The 10717-nt window shown below is 48.2% G+C and overlaps 1 protein-coding gene across 1 annotated transcript in view; it reads right to left on the minus strand.

The window, feature by feature from the left end:
- LOC141990740 (semaphorin-3D-like) overlaps nt 1–7331 on the minus strand; it is a 45182-nt gene extending 37851 nt beyond the window's left edge. Inside the window, exon 1 of the mRNA XM_074958303.1 lies at nt 7207–7331. The gene's annotated coding sequence lies outside the window, so the exon portion shown is untranslated. The remainder of the gene's footprint in view (nt 1–7206) is intronic.
- Nucleotides 7332–10717: the final 3386 nt, after the last annotated feature.

The raw sequence follows: 10717 nt of genomic DNA on the forward strand, positions 1-10717 counted from the left end.
GAGGGGGAGCTCAGGGCTGGCATAGCAGGGGTGCCAGGTCAGGACTGAGGGCAGAGGCAGAGCTGTGAGGGGGAGCTCAGGGCTGGCATAGCAGGGGATGCCAGGTCAGGACTGAGGGCAGAGGCAGAGCTGTGAGGGGGAGCTCAGGGCTGCCATAGCAGGGGTGCCAGGTCAGGACTGAGGGGCAGAGGCAGAGCTGTGAGGGGAGCTCAGGGCTGGCATAGCAGGGGGTGCCAGGTCAGGACTGAGGGCAGAGGCAGAGCTGTGAGGGGGAGCTCAGGGCTGGCATAGCAGGGGTGCCAGGTCAGGACTGAGGGCAGAGGCAGAGCTGTGAGGGGGAGCTCAGGGCTGCCATAGCAGGGGGCAGCAGCTCAGGACTGGAGGCAGCAGCAGAGCTGTGCGTGGTAACTTGTAAAGTACTTGCCTGACTCTAGCAAGTGTTACCCACCCATTTTTTTCATGATCCTTCATTTCATGCAGAATGAAGGTTTTAAGAGAAGACGTCTGGTCCACAGGATTTGGATACAGGGACTTTCGCCTCTAGGCCACCAGAGCAAATCTGGACACGATCAGTGGAGACCAGAAGTAACTGGCACTGCTGGCTGTTCAGTGGCCTCTGTGAAACGTGTGTGGTCTGTCAGGTTCCTAGTGGTCATGGCCTGACCTCACAAAGGGCCCTTTGCTCGCAGTTTCAGCTGCTCACAAGTGGGGCGGTGGAGGGGGCTGCTTGCCTTGCGGCATGGATATGGCACTATCCAGGGCTATCAAGAAGCCAGTTTCTAGAGCTAGCATTCAACTCACTGAAAACTCTCCTACAAATATATTTCAAAGGGATTTCTCCTGCCTAAAGTTAATCTGCACTAAGCTAAGACCTCCTTGGCCCCAGAGCGAGTTGGTGTGGGTGTGCTGCAGCTCTCAGATCAAGGCCCTTAGTTTGCAGGGCTCCTCAGTTTGGCCTAACCCTAAAGCTGGGGCCATCCTGCCACAGGAGTCACCTGCTGCTTTGCTCAGTGACCCAGTTAGATGGATTCACTGATGCCAGCCAGTGCCCTGGGCCGAGGTTACTGGGCCTTACGTTCCTGAAGCTGCTCCCTGCCTCAGCCAAGGGCGCCTGCCTCCCCCACCTGATACATCAAAGCTTTGCAGTATTTTCTTTTAATCCAAAGGAAGCCTACTCCCTGCCCTCCCCTGGTCTCCTGCTCTAATTGGAATAAAATAGAACAAACAGGCATGGGGGACTCTGGCAGAGAAAACATTTTAATGAGCAGTAGGGGGTTCCTGCACTATTCTCTGCTTCTTCTCAGAGGCTGTCAGCTGGAATGGCTCTGTAACTGCAGCCTGGATTTGATGGGAGGCTCTTCGGATGAGTCCCCAGGACCCCTGTACAGTGCCGTGCTCCCACAGCCTTTTGGAAGAGCTGCTCTTTCCTCTGGCACATCCAGGCCTGCCTCTCTCACTCCGTAAGTGGCCTCACTCCAGGGGATAAAATGTACCGTTCAGCTGGCCACCTCTGAAAGACACCTGTTGAACAAACCTCAGTAGTGTCCCCTGGGGTTTGAGCCAGGGAAGGAGAGGCTCTGTAGTTTAATAGAAAGTTAAGGAAGAGATCTTTCCTGGTTTTTGCCTTAGGTGGTTCCTTTCGGCCTGATCCTGCAGTCCTTATGCAAGCAGCCCTGCCATAGAAGGCCATGGGAATTTTCCTGAGCTAGGAGCACTGGATTTGGCCTGTATAATCTCCAGGGGATTAGTGAATGGCTGAGAGGCAGACGCACATAGGGTGACCAGACAGCAAGTGTGAAAAATCAGGACAGGGGGTGGGAGGTTATAGGCGCCTATATAAGATAAAGCCCCAAATATTGGGACTGTCACTATAAAACCACATCTGGTCACCCTAGATGCACACCATGCCTTTAGCCCCAGCTGGCCATTCGTTCAGCCCCATGTAGGGTCCTTGCACCCGGGTCATTCTGGTGATGAGCTGAAACCCAAGGAAGATTTGTCAGGGGGAGGGTTAATTGAGCTGATGAGAGGAAAATAAACCTGGAGCCCTCAGTGTCCTTTGCAGGGTCACTTTTCTGACTACGGCCACATTTTGAGGAAAAGAAGGATCCCATGGCCCCAGCCCTTTAACACCATATCAGTCAAACCTGAATGAATCTAGCAGAGATGGGGTTAATCAAAGAGTGCTGAAGGTGCAGGAGGCATGTCCGCATAAAGGCTCCCAACACGAATGATGCATCAGCTGACTTGCACTGGAGTGAGCAATAGCATAGCCAGGGCCAGGTGTGTGGGGCCAACCTGAGGTGTGTGTATGTGGTATCTACCTAAGGGGCTTCTGTCTCCCTGTCATTGTAGTATCAGGGAGCCTTGGTATCTGATTATCCCCACTACACTCCTGTGCAGTAGGGAAGTGTTAGTAAAGATGGGAACTGAGATCAAGACCAGGGGTATGTCTACACTGGAGCTAAAGGTGTAATTTCCAGCTAGGGTCACCACACCAGTGCTAACTCTGGGCGAGTTAGCCGCGTGTATGGCCCTGGGATTTCAGATGAGATTGGCCTCGGGGCAGCTAGCCCTTGCTTCTGCTCGCTTCACTGTGACTACGCTGCTGTTTTCAGTGCAATAACTCCATCCGAATGTCTGCACCAGCTGGGAACGACCCCTCCGGTACCAGTGTAGACATACTCTAGGTGATATGCTCAAGAACACACGGGCATCAGTGGCGGAGCAGGGATTCAAGATCAGGTCTCCCACAGCCCACGCTGGCTCTCTAGCCGCTGAACCATCCTTGCTTTCCACAGCGCATGCTAGGCCAGCCTTTTTGAAAGAGCTCAGCATGCCAGGGGAGGCTCTGGCCCTTTCCGTCCGAGTGAGTGGGCATGTGTGAATGAGAGCAGATAGGCACAGGCTGGGGTGTGGGTGTGGTTACAGCATGCAGGTAGCGGTACACTATGCAGGTGCATCGTATGTGGTACAGTTCTGTTCTCATCATGACTCAGGAGAGACTGAAACCAAAAGCCATTGTCTATGCTGTTCACCCCATTAAAAGCTCTGGGAAAGAGACTTCCTCATGTTATCTGACATCAGAAATCTCCCCTTGGAAAGCGAGGAAATAAACTTGAGCCTGATGCCGGGAGACGTGAAGGAGGTGGCGAAGCAGCCACACAATAAGTGGCAGCCTGCCAGTGAGTTAGACATGAAGAATCACAGCTGATGGCCAGGTGTTTTTGAAGCACATTGTTTCTGTGAAGCCATATCCTGGGCAGGCACACGATTAGACTTTATTCGACATGAGCAACGATTGTGTCCCATGTCATGCAAATAAAATTGTGTTGGCCCAGTGCACGTGTGTGAGTGAGTGGCACAGTGGGTGTGAGTGGACACAGGATGTCTGCTGGGTCTGGGTATACAGGGAATGGCTGAGGATGGATACAGCACAGTCACCTGAGCACGTGTCCATGCAACCCACTGGTCAGTGTGTTCATCTCTGCCTCCTCTACAGAGAATATAGATCAGTCACAACCCCTAGCTACAGAGCCAGGCTCCTTAACTCAACCTGTAGAGACTCCTACTTTTAGTTCTCAAGGTCCTCAGTTGAGTTCCCAGTGTGGCAGCCATCACATCTATGTTACTGATACACCACCCTAACACCTTGCTATCCAGGTACCAGTGGGTCCAGTGTCTGTTTGTTTGTGCTCACGATTGTTATGATCTGTGGGGATGTTTAGAGAGGCATCGTGACCCAGTGGAAAGGGCTCTGGAGTGAGAACCAGGCCACCCCTCCTCCCCCCACCCCGTGTTCTGTTCCCAGCTCTGCAACCTCAGGTGAGTCACTTTGCCTCAGTTTCCTGAGCTGTGGAAGAGGGGTAATGATACTGTCAAGTCCTGTGAACTCTGCTGATGAAAGGCACTCAGAACAAAGGCATGTGGGAGAGCAAATGTGGGTCATTTAGGAAACTGAAGAGGAGAAAGGGCTCAAGGCTAGGCCTGGATTCCTGGACCAGAACAAACTGTCTTTCCCCCCCTTTCTGGTCTAGGGTTCTGTCCTGCTCCACTCAGGAGGTATGTCACAGCAGGTCATTACCCCAGTTAAGAGTGTTCCCTAAATATGTGCATGTGGGGAAGGACTTCCCAAAGCTTCTCTTCTCCCTCCCCTACCCTAGTTTAAAAGCCTTTCCAGCTCCAGCCTGGGATGCATGGGGCTACTCAGCTGATTCCTCAGCTGTCTGTCTTTGCCTTGCTCATTTTTTCAGCACCAGGTCTATGCCTGGGATCCAAGGTTTATTAAAAGTGCCGATCTCGCTCTGCACTCCCCAGAGAGGCCCTTGCTGTAATCCCAGCAGGAGTGTGGGATGGGCTGTTTCTAGAGGAAGAGGCAGCTCCCATGGGGCAGTAGCCAAGACTGGCAATAAATCTTCCTTCCCGCTGTAAACAATCCCGGAGAGGGTGTCACAGGAGCACGGATGGAAGTGAGGAGGCCAGGAGCACGCGCCTGCTTTAGTGTCTGGCAGTAAGTGTGTCCCATTGGCTCTCGTCCCCGCTTTCTGTGCAAAGAAGACCATTCCTAGGGAGCTCCATTGTGGCTCCTGCTCTAATGAGCTCAGCTGTTATTCTTTATGTGTGAGCCTGGTGCTGGCGAAAGGAGTACAATGGACAACCCTGTAGCCTGAAGTCCTCTCATGTACAGAACAGGGATGGTTCAGCCACCTCCATGGACAGGACAGGCTGTGGCATTTTGGAGAGGGCTTTCAGGACAGCTTTATGTCTTTACAGGCTCCCTGCTCAACTCCCTTCTTAAGAAAGCAAATCAAATTCAACTCTCTCTCGTCTCCACGGGCTGCAACGAAATTAGAGCGGGGTATTTGGCCTAGTGTTTCTAATGGAACTGATAACTGCTGGTCCACCACATTCCCCCATCTCGAGTTTATGAATAGTGACTGTGTTTGTATCTCTGTGATGCTTGCACTGAAGTTAGCTTAGCAAGGAATAGCTACAGACAATAAGCAAGGCTCTACAACCTGTATACACACTCTGTCTCACACACGCACACACTGTCTTTCTCTCTTTGCCTGGAGAATCTATCAGGGCACCAACCCATGAGGACCACCAAGCCCTCCATGTTTGTGAAGTCTGGGATGGGATTATTGAACAGTGCCTAGTGATATTGGACAGAATCAGCTTGGTCTGGGGAAAGCTCCTGAAAGATTGTGTCCCGTTCATGTGGCAGGCAGGTGTGTGAGATACCCAGCAAGAGGCAGCAGATCAGACCAATCTGGGACAGTAGGGGAAGGAGCCCGAGTATATCTCAAACACTGAACGTTGCTGATGGTGAGTGAGGCAGCGCAGTGCACGAGCGAGAGAGGAAACCATTTCTTTCTTTAATGGATTGGATAAGCCTGGCCTGTAGGAAAATCTGACAAAGTCTGATCTCTGCTCTAAAGTCCTGTGGGTGGAACTGCAAGGGGCCTAAGGGAGTTAGTTAATGGGATTTGGGCCCCTTTGAATGTCCCAGCCTATATTTCTGTGTCTCAACTGTGTGTGTAACTCCTGCTGTCCTTTCTGGGCCATGATAACATGACGTCTCTGGACACTAAGCTGGCAACAAGGCTATGCTGGCTTCTAGTTCAACAAAGATTCCATCTGCTCACCAGCAGCTAGCTAGATCCCAGCCACACACCCATGCAGTGATACAACACCGAGAGACAGCAAACTAAGCTGAGCCGTGGCAACAACCTGAGATTTCTGGCCAGCTATATTCTGCTGACTGACAATCCCGGTACAGTTTCCATTGGACATGGTATCCTTTAAGCAATGTCCCAGACTGCTATGTAGCATTTCTGTGCACAGTACCATTAGACCACTGCTGTGCTCCGCCCCACCAGGGGGTCTCATATCAGGGGTGGGTAAATAATCTCTATGTCCATAGTTTTAGTCTAAATTTGCAAAGTCCTTTTCTATCTATCTATAAACATATAAGTGCAAGTTATTATTATTAATTATTATCATATTGGTCCATTCATCAAACTAAATCTTACAAAAACACAATGTTGAAACATCCGTCCCTTACGAAAGTCAGTATTGGTTTTGTCTGCCCCCAGGCTCCCCAGTCATCAATAACCCAAGTACTGAAATATTTAGAAACCGAAAGAGCACGAGTTAAATGATTCTTTCAGAGAGAACTTTACATTTCTCAGGGTCTGTTTTTTTTCTGCCCGCTGCACTGCTTGTCCTGAGTTTCTGGGAGTAGAGGCGTTGCAGAGAGGGGGGCGCGACAGCTGGTTTAAAGGAGCAGAACTTTGCCCTGGAGAGGGTTTAACTCATTCAGGGGACTTAGTGGTAATTTTTTTGTTTAAACATTAGTGCTGTCAGACAAAGTCAAATGGAAAACAAAGATTTATTTACAGGTTTCAGAGTAGCAGCCGTGTTAGTTTGTATTCACAAAAAGAAAAGGAGTACTTGTGGCACCTTAGAGACTAACAAATTTATTTGAGCATAAGCTTTTGTGAGCTACAGCTCACTTCATCGGATGCATTCAGTGTAATTACATCCGATGAAGTGAGCTGTAGCTCATGAAAGCTTATGCTCAAATAAATTTGTTAGTCTCTAAGGTGCCACAAGTCCTCCTTTTCTTTTTAAAGATTTATTTAGTCATTTTTACTTTCTTTTTTTGGGGAGAGGGGGATCCAACAGAGTAGCCTGTGGTCAGTGGAACAGTCCTCTGAATGGAACAGTCCTTCAGTGGAAATGTGATCTGTAAACTAATTTCAGATTGTTAAAATTTATTGGTGGGAAATTAAATGGTCAGAGTAAAGAAGCCATAGAAAGTACCAGCATGGAATATACAAAGCCTTATCTTGGTAATAAAATCTGCTGAATCCAAAGTAAGGCATTTATAATGATGACAAATAAGCTTACCAAAGACTTCCCCATCATGTAATACGGAACACGAGTGCCAGAGTAATCTCTGTTTGCTCTTCGATTTAGGAAAGGATAAGTCACAGTCAGAAGCTGTTTTGCAGATGTAGAGGCCACCTATGTGCTCAGTTACAGTGGGTTAACCCTGACATAACTCCACTGACTTTGATGGAGTTACACTGGATCTGGCCCAATGTAAATGGAAACACAATTTTGGTCCCACAGGGAGAAAAAAATACAAAGATTTTCCAGCCACTAACAGTAGCACTTTAATAACTCTTTCCTACTCACCACCTCCAGGCTCTGCTGACTTTTACAGATGATGAGCTGCTGTCCCTTTAGCAGTGTGCTGTCTGTTTACGCTGCTTTCCTGTTTCAAGCTCCACAGCCTCCAGTGCATTAGCCCCTGGCAAAGCAGAAGCACCTGAAATGTACAAGGAAGCTGTAGAGTAGGGGTGGAGTCAAGAGCCAGTGATGTCATCCAAAGACAGCCTCCATTCATAAAAATAGTAGAAGCTGTTACCAGACCATCTGTTCCACTTATTTATGTTTCATTCTCAACCCTTAATCCAGTTCCTTAGCCCAGACAAAATTTGCTGCGAAGAGGTGACATCTAGTGGTAAATGTCTGTATTTATCGAGCTGGATGTTTGGATCCAAATAATTTCCAAGCACCTATTGTAACATTGCAAACTGGCCACTGATCATGGTTGTGAAGTGGGTGCAGATTTTTGTATTAAATTATGTGTTCTCTGCTTTTCTAGAGCACATTTCACTTGATGAGCTCAGTGCACCTGATGGAGATTGGTTAATTAACACTCAAAATATCCCACTAGGTAAACACTTTGTGATTATGCCTCCTTTATAGATCGGGAACTGAGATACAAAGAGGCCAAGGCCCAGATTTTCAGTGGCATTTAGGCATTGCTCAGCTCGGCACTGAGGCCTAAGTGATTTAGGTGGCTACATACCATTTTTAAAAGTGTGATCCACAAAGGCACTTAGGCATTGCCATTTTGAGGGTCATGGTGCCTAGAAAAGCCAGGAACAACACAGTGATCCACAAAGCCAAGTTATGCAGCTAGGCTCCCTGTACAATGAATGGGGAGAGAGAGGCGCATACGAATGGGGTCCACAAAAGCCAGCACGTTTAGCAGGGAACTGCTGAAGCCAGCCAATAGGAGTTGGCAATCAGAGGTGTATGCTAAACCCTGCCCCTCTCTTGCAGATGGGTGCCTAATCCAGGCAGCAGGGTGGCACCTAGATTTGCTTGGTGATCTGTGAACGGGCATCCACCACCTGGAGTCAGATGGCTTAGGAGCCTAAGGCGTTTCCTGTAGAAATGAGTTAGGTGTCTGCCTCACTCCATCCAAACCGGCGGTTGGTGGTGCTCAGTGGTTAGAGCACTCATCTGGGATGTGTGAGACCCAGCTTCAGTTCCCAGAGCGGGAGAGAAGGAGTGGGGTGTCCAAGAGTCACTGGATTGTCCTCTTGAAGGGAGACAAGTGAGCAGCTGTCCTGGTGGTGTGGGAATCTCTATGGAGAATGCAGTTGGAAAGGATGTGCTTCGGCTAGGTCTACTTACTGACGTGCAGCTTGTTTTTCATTGAACAAAGGTGGGAGACCTAATGAGCATTTTGGGAAAATGAAAACATCAGAGGGACTTCAGCTAAGAGGCCCCTCACACTAACAAAGCCAGGAATACCTGGAGGGAGCTCATCTTCAGAATGCCCAGGAAATCAGCTGCTCTAAGGGCAAAATACCTAATCCAGCTCCCTTTGACTTCAGTGGGAACTTTTATTGATTTCAGTAAGCATTAACTTAGACCCTGAATTCTTCCATTAGATCCCCACAGGTTATAGCTCAGATAAACAGCTGAAATCAGAAGGGATTTAGGTGACTTTGTATCATTTCTGAGCTTGGGACAAACTTCCCCAAAAGGGGGCACATTTTAGTGGTAAAGGGGTGGTGGATAAAGCATCTTACTTATACTGCAGCAGACTATTGTTCAATTTATGTGAGTGCATGCACTCTTTATTAGAAATCCTTCCCACCTTTTATTCCCTTGGGTTTGATGGGTGCATGTTCAGCAGAAAATTTTCTTTTTCATCCAAAAATTAGCAGCATTTAATACGGGTTAAACCTCTCTAGTCTGGCACCCTCGGGACCTGACCGGTGCTGAACCAGAGAATCTGCGAAACCATGGGAGGTCAATGCAGAATGCCAGCGGGTCTCCACAGGCGCAGGAAGTAAGGGTGTGGGGGGTGCTGCAGCCTCCCAGGCTTTGCACCAAGCATGGCCTCCCCACCGAGGGGCCTGGCTGCCACCTGGGAGCTCTGATACTGGCCCAAGGTCCACCCCCTCCGGCCCAGAGCTTGAACGCCATGAATCAGCTGTTCGCGGCATTCCAGAAGGACTGGGAGGGAGGAGGAGGAGTTGGTAAGCACAGCGCCACGTGGGGGAGCTCGGAACCCACTAATTTTTCCCCATGGGTGCTCCAGCCCTGGAGCACCCAGGGAGTCGACACCTATGTAGGACCACGGATGTTGCCAGACCAGGGAGTGCCAGATTAGAGAGGTTCAACCTCTAATATTTAACTAGCTATTGGATCAAGGCATTTACAGAATTAAGTTAAGTGATTTACAGTATTAAGTTAAATTATTAGAAAATGTTGCATGCATTTAGATCTTGCTATGAAGCAGGAAAGAGACTTATTCCCTTTTGTGGTGTAATTTGTTAGCTCTCCTAGACTAAGGAGGGTTAGGCATAGTCAATATCTAAATGGGAGATCGTTCAAGTACATGTTACTTTAGGTAACAGCATTCCGCTTTCCAAAATTGCCCCTATAGTTTCAAATAACTAGATCATGCATCTTCATTTCCTATCCTAAATGTGTGTGTAGAATGAGTGTGTGCTATTAAACAGCTACCAACATTTGCTCCCCAAGGTGGCTGCATGTTGCTGGTGGGTCAAGATGCTCCTGTATGTTTATAAAGCACTCTGGGATTTTTGGGATGAAAGGAACTATTTATATTTGTGATATTATCATGACTAGTTTGTAAATATTGCTGTGTAAAGTTTGTGCTCATATTTTTTTACTCTTTTGGTGACTCCCTTGGGCTAATGGAATTGAGCAGCTGCAGTCTAGTGCACTGAGCAGCTTACAGTGGAGTTAGGAGAGGTGGGATCTAGTCCTGGCTTTGACACTGACTTGGTGTGACCTTGGGCAAGTCATTTACCAGCTCACTGCCTCAGTTTCCCTTCCTGTACAATAGGAATAATAATGTTTAGCTGTTTTTGTAAAGTACTTTGATATCCATGAAATAAATATGCATAAGAGAAAATTATTATTATATCTAGAACACCAGTCAATCACTGGGAAAAATCAGTTCCAAACCAAAAAAAAAATGGTGGTAACTGAGTATTCTAGTGAGTGAAGTTATAACAGATAAACCTATCTTCACTTTTCCTTATACTGTAATCCTTCTCTTCTCCATGGCTTCTGATGCAGATCCAGGTATTATCTATCTTTCGTACCCGTCCAGCCATACAACATCCATGCTTGACTTCAGTCCAGTCTTTGCTGTAGCTCAGTTTGTCAATACAGTTTCAGCCACAAGGGGTCAGAACTTCCTCAAGTACAAATGGCTCTCAAACCTTTTCCTTCTGTGGGCCATCTGCCCTCCTATCCATCCCTATGCTAACTACAGCACTTGGTTACAGTAACTTGCCTGTGTAACAACTGCATAAAAGCTGAGGAAGGATTTCAGGATTTGCTCCCGGTACTGTAGTAGTGATGGAAT

This window comes from Natator depressus, chromosome 7 (genome assembly GCF_965152275.1).
Source record: "Natator depressus isolate rNatDep1 chromosome 7, rNatDep2.hap1, whole genome shotgun sequence".
Lineage (NCBI taxonomy): Eukaryota > Metazoa > Chordata > Testudines > Cheloniidae > Natator > Natator depressus.